Source organism: Heptranchias perlo, chromosome 20 (genome assembly GCF_035084215.1).
Source record: "Heptranchias perlo isolate sHepPer1 chromosome 20, sHepPer1.hap1, whole genome shotgun sequence".
NCBI lineage: Eukaryota > Metazoa > Chordata > Chondrichthyes > Hexanchiformes > Hexanchidae > Heptranchias > Heptranchias perlo.
In genome coordinates, this window is record NC_090344.1 from 4,589,815 (window position 1) to 4,610,130 (window position 20,316).

At 44.7% G+C, this 20,316-nt stretch overlaps 4 non-coding genes across 4 annotated transcripts; 3 read left to right on the forward strand and 1 right to left on the reverse strand.

Moving 5' to 3' along the window:
• Nucleotides 1–350: 350 nt before the first annotated feature.
• Nucleotides 351–424, reverse strand: trnai-aau (transfer RNA isoleucine (anticodon AAU)). The gene has a single exon. It is a non-coding gene; the product is annotated as a tRNA-Ile (tRNA).
• Nucleotides 425–6,382: 5,958 nt separating this feature from the next.
• Nucleotides 6,383–6,453, forward strand: trnag-ccc (transfer RNA glycine (anticodon CCC)). The gene has a single exon. It is a non-coding gene; the product is annotated as a tRNA-Gly (tRNA).
• Nucleotides 6,454–14,313: 7,860 nt separating this feature from the next.
• On the forward strand, nucleotides 14,314–14,387 carry trnat-ugu (transfer RNA threonine (anticodon UGU)). Its single transcript has one exon. It is a non-coding gene; the product is annotated as a tRNA-Thr (tRNA).
• Nucleotides 14,388–17,742: 3,355 nt separating this feature from the next.
• trnas-gcu (transfer RNA serine (anticodon GCU)) lies at nucleotides 17,743–17,824 on the forward strand. Its single transcript has one exon. It is a non-coding gene; the product is annotated as a tRNA-Ser (tRNA).
• Nucleotides 17,825–20,316: the final 2,492 nt, after the last annotated feature.

A 20,316-nucleotide genomic window follows, 5' to 3' on the forward strand; every position in this document is an offset into this window, starting at 1 on the left:
ATTTACCCCAATTTAGGCGGTCTCATTGATATTAGATGACGGGATCGAGAACAACATATCCAAGTTTGCCGATGACACAAAGATAGACAGAATTATAAGCAGTTTGGATGGAAGAATGAGATTACAGAGAGATATCACTAGATTAAGTGAATGGGCAAAACTGCGGCAAATGGATTTCAACGTAAGCAAGTTTGAGGCCGTCCACTTTGGACCTCAAAAAGATAGATCAGAAAACATATTAATGGATGTTACTCCAAAAAATTGACCACATGACATTTTGTGTGGATTCGCTTGTTTCTCAAGTCTGCCAAACTTTTAAAAGTTACCAAAATATTGCAATAGGAAGCTTATGGCCCGTACGGGGATCGAACCCGCGACCTTGGCGTTATTAGCACCACGCTCTAACCAACTGAGCTAACCGGCCATGTGTACATCTTAGCTTTATGGGCTTACCCGCGTGTTGGGTAGTTTGTGTTTATTTTTACACCAGCTGACAGGGTTTTACAACGAATATTGAATAAACCACATCCCTTAAACATTGTTACTTGTTTCTGTATATACCTTCGAGGATATAGATCAAAATTAACAAACAAAGAGCACTTTAATGTAACAAATTAAATTCCGATCAATATTATTTTACGAACAATCAACAGCCCATCCATAAAACACTGCCCCGCTATAAAACCTGTGGGCAGGACCCTGAGCTGCTGTGAAAATGATATCACCGCAACGTGATTCGATCACGCTGCGTTTTGACGTTGAGTCAGATGTCTGTCTGTCTATCTGTCTGTCTGTTTATCCGTCTGATTGGGTCTCGGCCTTATTCTCAGGCCAGGCTTTTTGTTTGCTGGCTGCAGGCCTCGCTCCCCGACTGACTGAACAACTACCGTTGTGTCAGAATCAATGACTGTGACTGACTGTCTGCCCATTTATGGCCACATTTCTGAGTTCCTGCCTTCGCTGTGTGTCGCAGGCCTGTCTCTGTCCCTTAGGATCACAACACACCCACACGCTTCACGACTGAACGCAGGTTTGGTCAGTCTGTCCTCGCAGGTCCTTCGGAAGCTAATGATTTTGAACTGAATTATTTTTCCTGAGCGACTTGTGAAGTTTGGTTCAGTGATATGTTTGCGAAAGAGAACGGAGGAAATAGTGAGTGTGCAACTCGACATTTCTCTACATCGGAATAGAAAACGTGATTGGATGCATAGAAGAGGTCTGAAAGGATGGCCGATCGGCTGTGGGTGGCACCGAATTCTGCAGTGGCTGCAGTGGTTCATTACCGGTAATGAAAATGAGGTAATATACTACCTCAGCGGAGCGGAGGGAGCGTCCGATAAAAGGCGGGATTTCAGAGCGCTGAGAACAGCTGAGAGGAGCCGAGCGGAGCGGAGGGAGCGTCGGAGAAAAGGCGGGATTTCAGAGCGCTGAGAACAGCTGAGAGGAGCCGAGCGGAGCGGAGGGAGCGTCGGAGAAAAGGCGGGATTTCAGAGCGCTGAGAACAGCTGAGAGGAGCCGAGCCGAGCGGAGGGAGCGTCCGATAAAAGGCGGGATTTCAGAGCGCTGAGAACAGCTGAGAGGAGCCGAGCCGAGCGGAGGGAGCGTCCGATAAAAGGCGGGATTTCAGAGCGCTGAGAACAGCTGAGAGGAGCCGAGCCGAGCGGAGGGAGCGTCCGATAAAAGGCGGGATTTCAGAGCGCTGAGAGGAGCCGAGCGGAGCGGAGGGAGCGTCCGACAAATGGCGGGATTTCAGAGCGCTGAGAACAGCTGAGAGGAGCCGAGCCGAGCGGAGGGAGGGTCCGATAAAAGGCGGGATTTCAGAGCGCTGAGAGGAGCCGAGCGGAGCTGCGACCGAGTTCGAAGTGACGTCAGGAATCAGATCGGGACGCGACACAGGGGAGGCACCTGATTGGTGAGTAGGTTCAGGTGAGTATTTCTCCTTATCCACAGTAACTGAAGTAAAAGGAAAGGGAAGGTCTGCAGGTCTTCTAGGAAGTAGCGTTTATTTTTTAGTGAATCAAGGTCCCTAGTGTAGTTAACATTCTCTAAATTGAGAACAATTTAAAGGAGTAAACTCCTTAAAGGGAGTGGTAAGTAGTTTTTCTTTCCTTTTTTTTTCTCTTGACATTGTAGTTGTTCTTAAGCTAATTTAAGGGTTAAGTCATGGCAGGAGATCCCAGCGCCGTGTCATGTTCCTCTTGTGGGATGTGGGAATTCAGGGCTCCTTCCTGTATCCCTGATTCCTTCACCTGCGGGAAGTGTGTCCAGCTGCAGCTATTGTTTGACCGCTTGACGGCTCTGGAGCTGCGGATGGACTCACTTTGGAGCATCCGCGATGCTGAGAAAGTCGTGGATAGCACGTTCAGTGAGTTGGTCACACCGCAGATAAAAATTACTGAGGGAGATAGTGAATGGGTGACCAACAGACAGAGGAAGAGTAGGAAGGCAGTGCAGGGGTCCCCTGCGGTCATCTCCCTCCAAAACAGGTATACCGTTTTGGATACTGTTGGCGGAGATGGCTCACCAGGGGAAGGTGGCAGTGGCCAGGTTCATGGCACCGTGGCTGGCTCTGCTGCACAGGAGGGCAGGAAAAAGAGTGGCAGAGCTATAGTGATAGGGGACTCGATTGTAAGGGGAATAGACAGGCGTTTCTGCGGACGCAACCGAGACTCCAGGATGGTATGTTGCCTCCCTGGTGCAAGGGTCAAGGATGTCTCGGAGCGGCTGCAGGACATTCTGGAGGGGGAGGGTGAACAGCCAGTTGTCGTGGTGCATATAGGCACCAACGATATAGGTAAAAAACAGGATGAGGTCCTACAAGCTGAATTTAGGGAGTTAGGAGTTAAACTAAAGAGTAGGACCTCAAAGGTAGTAATCTCAGGATTGCTACCAGTGCCACGGGTTAGTCAGAGTAGGAATGACAGGATAGCTAAGATGAATACGTGGCTTGAGAGATGGTGCAAGCTGGAGGGATTCAAATTCCTGGGCCATTGGAACCGGTTCTGGGGGAGGTGGGACCAGTACAAATTGGACGGTCTGCATCTGGGCAGGACTGGAACCAATGTCCTAGGGGGAGTGTTTGCCAGTGCTGTTGGGGAGGGTTTAAACTAATGTGGCAGGGGGATGGGAACCGATGCAGGAAGTCAGTGGGAAATAAAGTGGTGACAGAAACAAAAGGCAGTAAGGGAGAGTGTACAGAACATGACCGGACAGATGGTCTGAGAAAGCAGGGCAAAGACCAAGGGAAGTCTAGATTAAACTGCATTTATTTCAATGCAAGAAGTCTGATGGGCAAGGCAGATGAACTCAGGGCATGGATGGGTACATGGGACTGGGATGTTATAGCTATTACTGAAACATGGCTAAGGGAGGGGCAGGACTGGCAGCTCAATGTTCCAGGGTACAGATGCTACAGGAAAGATAGAGCAGGAGGTAAGAGAGGAGGGGGAGTTGCGTTCTTGATTAGGGAGAACATCACGGCAGTAGTGAGAGGGGATATATCCGAGGGTTCGCCCACTGAGTCCATATGGGTAGAACTGAAAAATAAGAAGGGAGAGATCACTTTGATAGGATTGTACTACAGACCCCCAAATAGTCAACGGGAAATTGAGGAGCAAATATGTAAGGAGATTACAGACAGCTGCAAGAAAAATAGGGTGGTAATAGTAGGGGACTTTAACTTTCCCAACATTGACTGGGACAGCCATAGCATTAGGGGCTTGGATGGAGAGAAATTTGTTGAGTGTATTCAGGAGGAATTTCTCATTCAGTATGTGGATGGCCCGACTAGAGAGGGGGCAAAACTTGACCTCCTCTTGGGAAATAAGGAAGGGCAGGTGACAGAAGTGTTAGTGAGGGATCACTTTGGGACCAGTGATCATAATTCCATTAGTTTTAAGATAGCTATGGAGAAGGATAGGTCTGGCCCAAAAGTTAAAATTCTAAATTGGGGAAAGGCCAATTTTGATGGTATTAGACAGGAACTTTCAGAAGTTGATTGGGAGAGTCTGTTGGCAGGCAAAGGGACGTCTGGTAAGTGGGAGGCTTTCAAAAGTGTGTTAACCAGGGTTCAGGGTAAGCACATTCCTTATAAAGTGAAGGGCAAGGCTGGTAGAAGTAGGGAACCTTGGATGACTCGGGAGATTGAGGCACTAGTCAAAAATAAGAAGGAGGCATATGACATGCATAGGCAGCTGGGATCAAGTGGATCCCTTGAAGAGTATAGAGATTGCCGGAGTAGAGTTAAGAGAGAAATCAGGAGGGCAAAAAGGGGATATGAGATTGCTTTGGCAGATCAGGCAAAGGTGAATCCAAAGAGCTTCTACAAATACATAAAGGGCAAAAGGGTAACTAGGGAGAGAGTAGGGCCTCTTAAGGATCGACAAGGTCATCTATGTGCGGAACCACAAGAGATGGGTGAGATCCTGAATGAATATTTCACATCGGTATTTACGGTTGAGAAAGGCATGGATGTTAGGGAACTTGGGGAAATAAATAGTGATGTCTTGAGGAGTGTACATATTACAGAGAGGGAGGTGCTGGAAGTCTTAACGCGCATCAAGGTAGATAAATCTCCGGGACCTGATGAAATGTATCCCAGGACGTTATGGGAGGTTAGGGAGGAAATTGCGGGTCCCCTAGCAGAGATATTTGAATCATCCACCGCTACAGGTGAGGTGCCTGAAGATTGGAGGGTAGCAAATGTTGTGCCTTTGTTTAAGAAGGGCGGCAGGGAAAAGCCTGGGAACTACAGACCAGTGAGCCTGACATCTGTAGTGGGTAAGTTGTTAGAGGGTATTCTGAGGGACAGAATCTACAGGCATTTGGAGAGGCAGGGACTAATTAGGAACAGTCAGCATGGTTTTGTGAGAGGAAAATCATGTCTCACGAATTTGATTGAGTTTTTTGAAGGGGTAACCAAGAAGATAGATGAGGGCTGTGCAGTAGACGTGGTCTACATGGACTTCAGCAAAGCATTTGACAAGGTACCGCATGGTAGGTTGTTACATAAGGTTAAATCTCATGGGATCCAAGGTGAGGTAGCCAATTGGATACAAAATTGGCTTGACGACAGAAGACAGAGGGTGGTTGTCGAGGGTTGTTTTTCAAACTGGATGCCTGTGTCCAGCGGTGTGCCTCAGGTATCGGTGCTGGGTCCGCTGTTATTTGTTATTTATATTAATGATTTGGATGAGAATTTAGGAGGCATGGTTAGTAAGTTTGCAGATGACACCAAGATTGGTGGCATTGTGGATAGTGAAGAAGGTTATCTAGGATTGCAACGGGATCTTGATAAATTGGGCCAGTGGGCCGATGAATGGCAGATGGAGTTTAATTTAGATAAATGTGAGGTGATGCATTTTGGTAGATCGAATCGGGCCAGGACCTACTCCGTTAATGGTAGGGCGTTGGGGAGAGTTATAGAACAAAGAGATCTAGGAGTACAGATTCATAGCTCCTTGAAAGTGGAGTCACAGGTGGATAGGGTGGTGAAGAAGGCATTCAGCATGCTTGGTTTCATTGGTCAGAACATTGAATGCAGGAGTTGGGATGTCTTGTTGAAGTTGTACAGGGCATTGGTGAGGCCACACTTGGAGTACTGTGTACAGTTCTGGTCACCCTATTATAGAAAGGATATTATTAAACTAGAAAGAGTGCAGAAAAGATTTACTAGGATGCTACCGGGACTTGATGGTTTGACTTACAGGGAGAGGTTAGACAGACTGGGACTTTATTCCCTGGAGAGTAGGAGGTTAAGGGGTGATCTTATAGAAGTCTATAAAATAATGAGGGGCATAGATAAGGTCGATAGTCAAAATCTTTTCCCAAAGGTAGGGGAGTCTATAACGAGGGGGCACAGATTTAAGGTGAGAGGGGAGAGATACAAAAGGATCCAGAGGGGCAATTTTTTCACTCAAAGGGTGGTGAGTGTCTGGAACGAGCTGCCAGAGGCAGTAGTAGAGGCGGGTACAATTTTGTCTTTTAAAAAGCATTTGGACAGTTACATGGGGAAGATGGGTATCGAGGGATATGGGCCAAGTGCAGGCAATTGTGACTAGCTTAGTGGTATAAACTGGGCGACATGGACATGTTGGGCCGAAGGGCCTGTTTCCATGTTGTAACTTCTATGATTCTATGATTCTACACCAATTATTTCATATCAACAATATTAGTCTCTCTTTATCAAATTCGTTTTGAATGTACGACTTGTAATATGAAGTAACACTTAACAGAATGAACTGCGCTGAAACTACATTATCGTCTGTCTCGGTATCGTCACAATATACACTCGACCGGAAGTAAACTTTACTCAAATTGCTACTTTCATTCACTATGAGAGCGAAGAGACGGAAGTGGACATTTGCAGTTAATAGATGTACCAGCATTGGTGGTTCAGTGGTAGAATTCTCGCCTCCCACGCGAGGGACTCGGGTTCGATTCCCGGCCAATGCAGGATCGCTTTGTTTTCTGCACCAATGAGCAACTTGGGAACTGGCAACGGCCATTTTGCCCCTCGAGACTGTTCCGCAATTCAATGAGATTATGGCTGATCTGTGACCAACATCCAGAAAACCGCCTGAGCATCATATACCTTAATTCCTTTGGTTCACAAAAACCTGTCAAACTCAGGTTTAAAATTAACAATTAAGCTCGCATCAACTGCTGTTTGCCACAGAGAGTTCCAAACTTCTACCTCCCTTTTCTTGTGGAAGTGTTTCCCAACTTCACTCCTGCAATTGCTGACTCCAATATTGATGCTTTGTCCCCTCGTCCCAGGCACCCAACGAGCAGAAATAGTTTCTCTCTATCTACCCCAACAATTCCCTTAATATCTTGAAAACTTCGATAAAATCAGCCCTTAACCTCCCAAATTCCAGGGTAAACAACCCTAGTTTGTGTAATCTCTCGTCGGAATTTAACCCTTGGAGTCCAGGTATCATTCTAGTAAATCTACACTGCACTCCCTCCACAGCCAATATATCCTCCCTCAGGTGCGGTGTCCAGAACTGAACACAGTACTCCAGGTGTGATCTAACCAGAGCTTTGAATAGCTGTAGCATAATGTCTATTCTCTAGTATTCTATTCCTCTAAATATAAAGGCCAGCATTACATTAACCTTTTTGATTATTTTCTGCACCTGTCCATGACATTCTAATGACTATGTAGCTGCACCCCGAAGTCCCTTTGGACCAGTTTCCAGCATTTCATCATTTAGAAAGTATTCTGAAATATTATCTTTAGGTCCAAAGTGGATGACCTCACACTGGACTAAATTGAAATCCATTTGTCACAGTTTTGCCCATTCATTTATTATGTTAATGTCTCTCTGTAATATTGTTCTTCCATCTGCACTGCGTACAATGCTGCCCATCTTGGTGTTATCGGCTAACTTGGATATGTGGCTTTCTATCCTGTCATCCAATATCAATGAGGCCGCCTGAAGGTAAATTCACATCGAGCTTCAATCTCCTCATCAGCTTGAGACATTTATTTACTTCACATATGTTTCGCCTTGGAAAGTTCCGTACTCTCTCCTCTGGATCTTAAAATTGCTCTGGATATAATTCAATTCGACCAACAGCAACACTGAAAAGGTATCAGAATCCAATTGGTGACTTTTCACAAAAAGCCTTGTGGTTGTAAGGGTCGTCGTGGATTCGAACCCGGCATCATTCGTATCATTAATCAATAAAATCCCCAAAGTGAGAATCATACCCCGAGAACAACAAACCACTGCAGCTGACGTCTTGCAGCCAGTATAAATGTCCGCTGTCTCCCACAGCCGATCAGCCATCTTTCAGACCGCTTCTGTCCATCCCATCTCGTTTTCTATTCAGGTGTACAGCAATATCAACTTGCACACTAACTATTTCCAATCACCAATATTCGTCTCCCTTTACCAAATGGTTATGTCTGGACGACCTGTATGATCAAGTAAGACGTTTCACAATTAGTTGCTCTGAAACTACCTTGCTTGGGAGGATACTGAGAGGTGTAGATGAACAGAGGGATCTTGGAGTGCATATCCACAGATCCCTGAAGGTAGATGGACAGGTAGATAAGGTGGTTAAAAGGCATGCAGGATACTTTCCTTAATTAGCCGAGGCATAGACTGTAACAGCAGTGAGGTTACGCTGGAACTGTATATAACATTAGTTAGGCCACAACTTGAGTACTGCGTGCAGTTGTGGTCATCACATTACAGGAAAGGTGTGATTGCACTGGAGACTCGTGACTCCCCAAAACCTTTCTAACATCTACAAGGCATAAGTCAGGAGTGTGAGGGAATACTCTCCACTTGCCTGGATGAGTGCAGCTCCAACAACACTCAAGAGGCTCGACACAACCCAGGAAAAAGCAGCCCATTTGATTGGCACCTCATCCACCACCCTAAACATTCACTCCCTTCACCACCAGCGCACCGTGGCTGCAGTGTGTACCATCCACAAGATGCACCTCCCAAACCCGCGACCTCTCCCACCTGGAAGGACAAGGGCAGAAGGCACATATGAACACCGCAACCTGCACGCCCCCTCCAAGTCACACACCATAGTTACTTGGAAATATATCGCCGTTCCTTCATCGTCGCTGGGTCAAAATCCTGGAACTCCCCACCTCGCAGCACTGTGGGAGAACCTTCACCACACGGAGAGCAGCGGTTCAAGAAGGCGGATCACCTCCATCTTCTCAAGGGCAATTAGGATTGGGCAATAAGTGCTGGCCTTTCCACCGACGCCCACATCCCATGAATGAATTAAAAAAATGTTCGGATTTCCTTCAGTCTGAAACAGAATGTTGCTGGTTGATTAATGGCGATTAAAACGAGTATTCATCTTTTTACAGAGTTTAATGATTTTTGCTAAATTAATACAATAAACTATTATGTAAAATTTAATTCCCTGAACGGGAATCTGACCCGGCTCTCGCACTGAGAGCATTTGCAGACGGCATGTATCTCCTGAGTTAAGCCGATATGCATTTACACAGTTGACTTTTCGTTGTGTATTAATTATCACGTTCGTCTAACACACTAAATAACCCTGGTTCGAAACCGAGCGGAAATATTTTGAAAATGTGATCCACTAACATTTAATAAATATAAATAAAGCAAGAATTCACTCTGTAGTTAAATATGAATAAAATACAGCACCTCATAGAACCTCTGCACAGTTCTACACAAACTCAAGCATTGCAGAGATACCGACAGTGTCTCTCCCTCACTCCCTTTTCCTGCCCTAACGGTGCAGAAAGCCCCTCTCAAAGCTGCAAATTGCGACTGTTTTCAGTTGATTTGTGAGAGATCATTAAAGAATCCTGCAGCGCTGCCTCGGTTAATACCTACAGTTCGAAACAGCACTGCATCCATCAGTTTTTCGATTTCGATGTTCCCCAGCTCCCGGATTGAGTGAGGCCATGACAGCGATAACATTCAGGCCGCCTGTCCGGCCCCGCTCTCTCCAATCACACGTTGCTGGCGGAAAGCAGCGAATGCCGCCGAAGAAAGCGCATTTCTGTCCATCCCTGGGAAATAAGATACCACCGAAGCTTTGACAGCACATCGCAGCATCGCCTGTCCCGCAGTTGTTGCTCCGCTGCAAAGACAGAATTTGCCAGCTGTTTCAAAATTTACAGCCTGAACCAGACCTTGAACCTTCAGATCATTATCGGTTTTAAAAGTCCGATGTTCTCCCGACTGAGCTACCCGGACTCGCGATTAGAAAAGTTTCCATTATGCAGATTCCTGTGCTCGGAATTATCCCTCGTTGACGTCGAACCATGATGAGGATCCCTTTTTGAAAATTCTCAGTGACGTGTTGAGGAGAATCCTTGTTTCTGTTGAACATGATGTGAGAAACGTGGACAGTGAACTCTTGAGGTTACAATTCTTCTTGTTTGTGCCAAATGTCCTGTCATTCGTTCGCACCAATTAAAATAACACTTTACCCAATGGCTCAAAAGCTGAACTTGCCCCACACGGGAGTTGGAAAAAACCTCACGAACTTTCAGCGTATTAACATCTGTAAACTGAATAATTTCATCCGTTACACAGTGACACCAGGCAGCAGATTTCCCTTCCAAATTTTCCCCACACGAAACTTCCAACCGATGAATATCCGCTAAACGAAAGGAAGAATTGTTTGTTTGGTTCTTTAGATTTAAAGATCTGGTACCGGCCCCTTTGCCATATCAGCTGCCGCTAATGGTCCCCTCTCCCCCTATAAACAAGTAAACTCACACCTGCTATTGCAAGACGGGAGGCCAGAGGAACCCAAGTGCCCACGTGGGAACACTAAGAAGTAGATGCGTTATGGAACATATCAGTTGAACCTTGAACTCCCGTCAAAATGTTCCACTGTTCTAGGTGAGGCTAAAACTCACAACCTGGGCATTTTTGGAGCATCATAAGAGTACAGCACGCTGACCGTTTGCGCCACAAGAGCAGCGCACAATCGGTAACATCTGTGCTCCCGTCAAACAGCTTCATTTTCCGTCTCCCAATTATCGCTTCGAGATCTTTCTCCAATTTCTCCAAGAAGCGTCCAATCAAGACGCGCTTCGATAAATATCCGCAGTGACCGTTCAAAGTCATGGAATCTGAAACAAAACCCCAGAAGATAAGAACTTTTATTTATATTATTATTAACTAAAGGACAATTTTTGATGGTACTTTAAGGAGGATTTGGATAAAGTGTGAAATGAAACTGAGAAACTCTCCCTGGGCTGTCGTTGATTGAAGAGATGGGAGTTATTTCATTTGAAAACCGAGGCTCGGAACTTCCTGATGGAGAAGTGTGACAGAAGATTGTGGTTAGTGGCAGTTGTCCAGGCGATCTGGAGGAGAGGGAGATAAGTCAAAGTCACAGCCGTGACAGCTCAAGTGCTCTGCTTATCTGTAATATTTTAAAAGTAATGTACAGTACAGGGCAAACCGATTTAGTATCGGTTCTCAAAAATACTGAAGGATACAGGTTCAAAGGGGGATTTGTGAAGAGGGAACAGATTTAAACGCCAGACCGTAATCATTCCACATGAATCTAAAGCGTCTTGAGGAAAATGGCAGCGCGAACTGTGATGTTCGTGTCATCACTTCAAAGACCCTCCAATTACCGAAAGTATCTTTGAACGAGTTGTGCACAAAACCGTGAGTGAAGCCGCTTTGCATTTTTCAAACGTGTAGGTGACGATATTGGCGTTAATAAGGGTCGATTTCAATTATTTGAAATCTCACCATAACTCTTGACCCGAAAATCGACTATAAAATCGGGTTTTTCCTGTAAGTCGTGAATTGAAGGGAAAGCCGCATCAAACAGATCAGAGAAATGAAGAGCAGAAAATGTGGATGAAATTTGCATGAGTGAAAATCCCTGTTTTTCGGAAGACTCTGTCCCCAATGGTGGAGAGGATTGATATTTCGAGCTGTTATTCACCAGCCTTAACTTCAGTAATTTCCTGTTTGCTGACAATGAGATGAGACGAAATGAACAGGTCGAACGAGCCGGTCTGTAACACAGGACAATGATTCAGTGCAGCTCGTTCCCCAGTCACTGGGCTCCGTTATAGCCGCTCCTGTCAGTCACACACAAAGATAAATAGCAAATCGGAAACAGAAAGAGTTAATGTATAACACTTAATATCAACCACCAGTTTTCCCCTCTTTCCGGCTTTTAAAACAATCTGTTTCACAGTTTGTCAAACCCAAAACAGCCTCTGGGATTTGCTGATCGAGAATTTCAGTGGAAATTGGGACCGTCACTTAGTATCCGAAAAAATATACCCGCTGAGGTTTCGGGGTTGTTACTGGTTTATTTATATCAGTGAGTGACTGGTTTTAAACTAGGTGAGGATCTAAGCCTGAGGTAAGAGCCTGGGATAGACAAGAGATTCTACAATATATCAAGTTAAATTACACTGATTCAACCAACACTGTACATCACATCCCTTAAATATTGTTACCTGTTACTACATAAAACTGGTGTAGGTGGAAATGGGAAATAACTGAAAAAACCTTCATTGTATCAAACTTATTATTATTATACAAACAATGTACAGCCTATCCCATAAAAAAGACTCAATGTGAAACCAGTCGTCAATTCCAGAGCTGCTGTGCCGGTTATGTGATTTGCATCCGATTCTGACTGACTTAGTATCAGACGCGCTCCCGTCCACAGTAAACGGATAGGGCCGGATCCAAAAGAGAAAAATGAGGACCGACCTCCGCATAACCTGTCTTCATAATTTAACCATTTTAGCCCCGGTATCATTCTGGTGAATCTGCGCTGCAGCCTCTCCAAGGCCAATCCTGATGTGTGGTGCCCAGAGCTGAATGCAGTACTTTAAATGGGGTCTCAGCAGATATTTCTATCTGTAACATTCTCCCCCTTTGAATACCAGCTTCTTTGAGATAAAGGCCAACATCCCATGAGACATTTAAATAAATGTTTCGACCATTCCACTGGCTTTTAGCGATTTCTGTACTTGGACTCCTAAATCTCTCTGCTCCTCCACAGTTCCTAGCTTCTCACCTTTCAGAAAATACTCTGATCTATCTTGCTTCAGTCCAAAGTAGATGAACTCACACTTCTCCATATTGAAAGTTTGAACAGACTGGAGCTCTTCTGTATAGAAAAGAGAAGGCTGAGGGGTGACCTGATATAGGACTTTAAGATTATGCAAGGGTTTGATAGGTTAGACGTAGATAAGGTGTTTGCATTTGTGGAGGTGGGGACTCCAAATCATTGAGGCAATGAATATAAGGTAGTCACTATTTAATTCAATATGGCATTCAAGAGGAACACATTCACCCAGAGAGTGGTTAGAATGTTCAATTCGCTCCCACAAGGAGTCGTTTAGGCGAATAGCATGGATTCGTTTACAGCGAAGCTAGAAAAACAAATGGAGGAGAAAGGAATCTAAGGGTTTGCTCATAGGGTTAGATTAAATGGGGTTGGCGGAGGCTTGTTTGCAGCATAAACACCGGCATTGTCTAGTTGGGCCGAATTGCCTGTTTCCGTGATGTACATTCTATGTAATTCTATGTTGCTCCATCTGCCACAGTTTTGCCAACTCTCTTAATTTATCAATTTCCCTTTGTAACTTTATGCTTCCATCGACACGACTCACTGCGACACCTATCTTGGTGTCAGCGACACACGTGGATACACGGCTCTCTATTCCTTCGTCTATGTCATTTATATACCGGGACTCTGTCTCCCACCTGAAAACCAACTCCCTACCAATTTCATTAGGTTGCCTCAAATTCTCCGCACTGTCATTGTCGTTAACAGTCTCTTATATGGTTCCTTATCGAATACCTCTGGAAGTCAATATCATTTAACAACCATGGATACTCCATGAAATACCACGTTAGTTACATCTTCATAAAGTTCAACTAGTTTTGTTAGACTTGACTTACCCTGTTTATCCAAGTGCTCAATCTTTCTTTCCCTAATAACGGATACTGGCAACTTCCCCACAACGGATGTCAGACTAATGGGTCGAAAATTTCCAACATCATCTCTGCTACCCATCCCAAATAATGGAGTGACATTGAAATTGTTTCCATCAAAGGAACAATTCCTGAATCAAGAGATTTTGAACGATCATGACTAAAGCATGTACAATTTCCTCACCTCGTCCTCTCAGCCCACTGGGATGGCAACCATCAGGTCCTGGAGATTTGTCTATCTTTAATCTAATTATTTTCTCCATTGCCATTATTTTACTTATACTGAAACCCCTTGATTTATTTACAGTTTTCCTCATATCTCTGATATGATAGCCTCATTTATTTCTGTGACGAACGAAGCAAAGTAAATATTTAGCAACTCTACATTTCATGATTTTCAATTACAATATCACCTCCATCTGTCTTTAAGCGGCCCACATTACTCTAAGCCTCCCTTCTTTCACTTAATATACTGGTAAAAATCTTGACTGTTGTCCTCTTTTTCCCTAACAGGTTTATCTCCTTTTCCCTGTTTGGACCTCTTACGGTTTTTTATTTTCAGCACCAAAATAAACAATACTTTGCTGTAAAGTTCGTCTTAATATTTCTTCACTTTCAGAGCGAGAATTGTCTAAACCGGTAATTTATTTAATGTAACATAAATAAGTACACATACTCATCCGTATATCAACGCATTGATGGAGACACAAAGATAAACAAAACGAGATATGCAGGCAGCATCGGGATGCACAGGTGAACGGACAAACCAAACAGACAAAGATGAAACGGTCTGAACCCCAAACAGACAGTGACGTATCGCTGATAGATATTAGTGAGAGGAGGTGGGGCTGAGCGAACATGAATGGGCGCTGTGGCTTAGTTGGTTAAAGCATCTGTCTTGTAAACAGGAGATCCTGGGTTCAACTCCCAGCAGTGCCTTGCATAACTAATTATTTTTACATAATTTGTGGAATTAAGCGACAAAATGGCACTTTGGATTTGGTATTTGTTCAGGTTTGAGGAGGAAACTGATATTGGATTGACTCTTCTAAAACGCCCTTTCAGTGTACAGTCAGACCTCTCATAGAATGTGTCAGCAACGGGTTAACTTAAAGAAACGTTCTCGTTTTTGGGCTCGTTGAGGTCAGGGTATAATTCACGATTTGAGGTTCAAACCCGGAAGTAGTCCTAATTTGGACCGAGACTTGTGATCTTGACCTGCGGTGAAAATCTTTGCAAAGAGGAAAATGAAGTCTGCAGATCACTCCACCTGAATCTCCCGACCCCGATGAAATATATCCCAGGCTGTTAACAGAAGCAAGGAAGGAAATAACGGAGGCTCTGGTCATCATTTTCCAATCCTCCCTGGTTACAGGTGATATGCCGAAGGATTGGAGGACTGCTAAAGTTGTACTGTTGTATAAACAGGGAGAAAAGGATAGATCAAGTAATTACAGGCCAGTCAGCCTAACCTCGGTCAGGCTGAAGGTATTCTATTAAATCTACTCTGCACTTCCTCCACGGCCAATACACGGAGGAGAGGACTCTTGACTGACAAGCCTCAGCTCTATCAGGAGAGGGAGACTGACCCACGCTCTCTCTTGCTTCTGGGATGTACCACTTTTGAAAAAAGAAAGTGAATTTCTCGAGATCCTGAAACGCTCTGACTCACTGCACGTGATTTGAAGTGTATTGTGGGACGCTGTGTGTCTCTGTACCTGTAAACTCTCTGACTCACTGCACGGATGTTTAATGTGTACCGTAGGATAGTATGTAAGTATCTCTGCATCTTTAAACTCTCTGTCTCTCTGCACAGGTATTGAAAGTGTATTTTAGGATGGTGTGTGTGTCATTATACCTTTAAACTCTCTGTTTCACTGCACAACATTGACAGTGTATTGAAGGATGGTGTGAATGGGATGAGGGTCTGTGGGGCCAAGTGTAGCCGATTGGGAGCAGCGCCCGTTTGCGGGGTGAGTATTGCACGCTTGATTTTCTCTCTCCCTTCTATCTTTCTTTCTCTCTTTCTTTCTTTCACCTCCCTCTCTCCCATTCTTTCTTTCACTCTCTTTTCATTCCTCTTATTTCGTGCTTTTTCTTTCTGCCCCAGCACCTTTGTCTTTATCCTGTTTTTGTTCTCCATGTGTCTCTGCTGGATGATCCACAATTCAGACCTGCCGCTTCTTCCAGCTTTTCCTTCCTTCGACGATCATGGTCTATTTCATTGAGACTTTCCTGCGGCCTTGCCGAATCTAACATTCACTTTCACATTCTTCTGCTTTAAGTTTGCTCTCCATCGACCGCTGTTTCTCGGGGGCACATGTCCCGTTCGCATCAATGTTCATTTGTGCCTTGAAACCAGTCGATACATTTCGATCTGCTCCAGAGACAAGCTCTAAGAAAGCAGGGCTGGCATTCGGAAGGACAGCGCATACTTTTCCGTGAAATTTCCATGGGGTATCTTGTGACACGGGGTTGTTCACTGAAGAACTGGGTTTTGTTTTCATGGTCGTTGGCGCTTTTCCCCGAACAGTTGATGTGAGGGAGAGACGGGCGGCGAGACATTGCTGCGAAAGACGGCTGAAATGTGCATTTTTGGCAATCTGGGCGGTGCAGGAAAGTCGGAAATGTTCCGCTTGATCTTAATAGGTCTGTGGAAATGTCCGATTGAAAAGGAATGAGGAGAAATGAAAAGAGCGGCAATGGTGAAAAGGTGTCGATTACAGGAGGTTGGCCGTGAGCGAAAGGTCCTTTGAAAGCTCGGCGTGGAGGAGATTTAGTTCGGAAACGGCAGACTTTAAGCACGTGAGGAAAGTAAAGTGCGAGCTGCGTCCTTGGGTCAAATTGGGTGTTTTCAGGCAAACAGCCATTGTGAAATCACAAAAATGAAAACAGAAAATGCTGAAAACGCTGAGCAGGTCAGGCAGCACCTGTGGTGAAAGAACCAGAGGAAACGTTTCAGCTGTATGAGCTTTGTCATCCGATCTGAATGGCTTACCAATTGCGTGAATAACTGCGCTGTCTGAGATGTTGGTTTCCATCTCTGAATTATGAGGGTTCGAATCTCACTGCTGCCAGAATATGTGCACCCTTCCATTTTCGCCGCCTCACCAAAAACCATTCTTTGATAAGAAGTGCTTTTCCGCATTGCTGGTTTAAACCTGTTTGCAAAATTCAGCAAAGTCTGGATTGCCACCCAACTGTTTCTTGGACGGAGGTGTTGGGACTTCAAGTGGTGATCGAGGTGAAGCATCAATCAATGTGCACAATGGCGCCCTGGTGAACCGAGTACCTCTTACAGTCAGTATAATATAAAAGATATGCACCATAATTATGAATTTCTTCTTTGCATCACACAAGGATTTATTATCAGGGAATGTACATGAGCAGGTCGATTTACGTCACGCTCCGGTCGCTTTGCATCGCCTCCCACAAATAGAATAGAATCATAGAAAGGTCACAGCACGAAAAGAGGCCATTCGGCACATCGAGTCCGTGCCGGCTCTCTGCAAGTGCAATCCAGACAGACCCACTCCCCCACCCTATCCCTGTAGACCTGTATTCTCTTTCGTTTCAAATACTTATCCAGTTCTTTATTGAACACCATGATTGAATCTGCCTCCATCACCCCGTCGGGCGGTGTATTCCAGACCCGAAACACTCGCTGTGTCGAAAAGTTTTTCCTCATGTCACCTTTGGTTCTTTTGCCAAACACCTTAAATCTATGTTCTCTGGTCCTTGAACCTTCCGCCAATTGGAACAGTTTCTCTCTATCTCCTCTGTCTAGATCCTTCATGATTTTGAATACCTCTATCAAATCTCCTCGTAACCGTCTCTGTTCCAAGCAGAACAACCCCAGTTTCTCCAATCTATTCATGAAACTTATACCCCTCATCCCTGGAATCATTACAGTAAATCTCTTCTGTGGGGATTCGTTAGTAACATCGCCGAATCCCCCACTATCAACATACTGGTGGTCACCATTAACCAGAAACATAACTGGACCAGCTACATAAATATTGTGGCGACAAGAGCAGGTCAGAGGCTGGATATTCTGCGCCAAGTGACTCACCTTCTAACTCCCTAAAGCCGTTCACCCATTTACAAGGCGCAAGTTGAGTGAGTTGGAATACTCATGTGATGGTCATGGACCTGAAACGTTAACTCTGTTTCTATGTCGAAAGATTCTGCCTGACCTGCTGAGGATATACACATTGACAGTTTTTATTTCAGATTGGCAACATAGCCAGAATTTTAATTTTGAATAAAGGGGGTTTCGCATGTTTCCGCATGCGACGAGGTGGCCGAGAGGTTAAGGCGATGGACTGCTAATCCATTGTGCTCTGCACGCGTGGGTTCGAATCCCATCTTCGTCGTTATTGCGTTTAAGTTTTGTTTCTCCCATTCAGTCCACCCAGAAGGTCTGGTCAAAGTCCCATCCTTCTCGAAACGGCAGACGGAGGGTTTTGCATTGTTTGCTGAAATCAGCAACAGTTCCTTCCAGGAAGGTGTTGAGATTGTGAGATTGTGAGATCGCGAAATATCAGAGTGCACATTGGTGTCATTGTAAAATGAGTAAATCTTATGGTCAACGTAAGAGAAACTTATGTCCCATAATTATGATTTATGTCCGGATCATTCCGTGTCTGTGTCTGTTTAAAAGGGATGTGCTGTAAGTCCCGGATCATTCTGTGTGCGTTTTACGCGATTTTCTTGATACCTTTTTCCTTCTGAACTGAAATGACGATCCTCTCTCGAGAAAAAGGTTCACCGCCTGCTTCGGGCAACTGGTCGGAAAAATAACAAAAACTGATGAGACCAAGTTCATTCTGCTGGGCTTCCATTCCAAGCTCCGCACTCTATCCCCCATTCAGACCCACCCCCGCCTGGACAGTATAATCTGCGATATTCATAAGGGAATGGAGAAGCAGAATATCACGGTTATAATTTTCTTGGTTGCTCAACACTGAATAGCTTCAATTGTAATGATTCAGAAGGTAATCATAGAATCATAGAATCTTACAGCACAGAAGGAGGCCATTCGGCCGTCGTGCCAGTGTCGGCTTTTTCGAAGACCTTTCCAAATTAGACCCACACCCCAGATTTTTCCCCATAACACTGCAAATTAATCCTCTTCAATTATGTCCAATTGCCTTTTGAATGATCCCATGGAATCGAATTCCACCATCCTTTCAGGAAGTGTGTTCCTGATCTTAACAACCCTCTGTGTGAAAAAAATTCTCCTCAATTCCCCTCTAGTTCTTTTCCCAATTATTTTAAATCTATGATCTCTGGTTACCAACCCACATGCCAGAGGAAACAGTTTCTCCCTACTTGCTCTTTCAAAACCTCTCATTATTTTGAATACCTCTATTAGGTCTCCCGTTAACCATCTCTGCTGCAAGGAGAACAATCCCAGCTTCTCCAATCTCTCCAAATAACTGAAGTCCCTCATCCCTGGTATCATCCAGGTCAACCTGCTCTGAATCCTCTTCAATCCCTTTTCATCCTAAAGTGTGGTGCCCAGATCTGTACAATATACTCCAGATGAGACCTAAACACTGATTTGTAAGGATTAGTATGATTTCCATTTTTTGTATTCAATGCCCCTATTTACAAAGCGAAGTATCCCATATGCTTTCTTAACCGCCTTATCAACTTGCCCTGTTTTCTGAATATGAACCCCCAGGTCCCTCTGCTCTTGGAACCCCCCATAAATTGTTCCATTTAGATTATACTGCCTCTCCATGTTCTTCTTCCAAAAGTGCATCACTTCACACTGATCGGCGTTAAATCTGTCACGTGACCGCCAATTTCACCAGTCTGTCCATGTCCTCCTGAAGTCTGCTATTATCATGCTCACTATTTACTACGTTGCCAAGTTCTGTATCATCCGCAAACTTCGAAATTGTATTCCCTATTCCCACATCCAAGACATTTATATATAACAAGAAAAGCAATAATCCTAATACCGACCCCTGGGGGAATTCCACTGCATATTTCTCCCCAGTCAGAAAAACATCCGTTCACCACTACTCTCTGCCTCCTATCCCCCAGCCTATTACTTGCCCACGTTACCACCGGCCCTTTAATCCCACGTGCTTCTAGTTTTCGAATAAATCTGAATTTCTAAAATGTGTCCTGAAAATAACTGTAACCCCGTAATTTTATTGTTAAACAATGAGAATACAGTTATTAGGACCGGATGATAGATCGGGTTCATTCTCATTATCCGCAGGTGACGGGAGCCGAGCAGGGGAAATCCCATCTCGGTTTATGTTTTCCGAAAACGGAGACGGAAAAAAGCAAAACACAACCCGTCGAAATCCAACAATTGGACGAAGAACTGACAGCCTTTTCCCATCCCGGGTTTGCAGACCTGGCTGTTGAAGGAAGCCTGATAAGTCCATTAGGGATCAACAGCGAAAGTGAAGAAACGCAGACAGAGATAGATAGATACATGCAAAGAAAAATAGTATAAATCTCCAATTCTGTGGTTGAGCAGAATTTAGGTGGCAGCTTAAAGGAAATTCGTCGCATGCCGTGAAATCTTAGACGTGTACATAGGGCTGGATTCTTACATTATTTCTGAAAAAAGTAAACGCTGCCTGGTAACTACAGCTCTTATTTATTTGACCATTTTACAGTGGCGGTGTGAAGTGATTTCGAATCTCAGTGAATTTCAAGACCATGTTTGACCCACTCGTTTGGTCACCCACAGGTAGCACGCGGTTGGAGACTGCGCAGGCTCATCACAGGAACTCTGCCAGACTGCATGTTCCAGACTTGTATTCAACGCCACACGTGCAGCCTGCAGCCGTGTGTGGATTGGTGGTTGAGTGTAGAACCCTCGACTGCCGACGGGAAA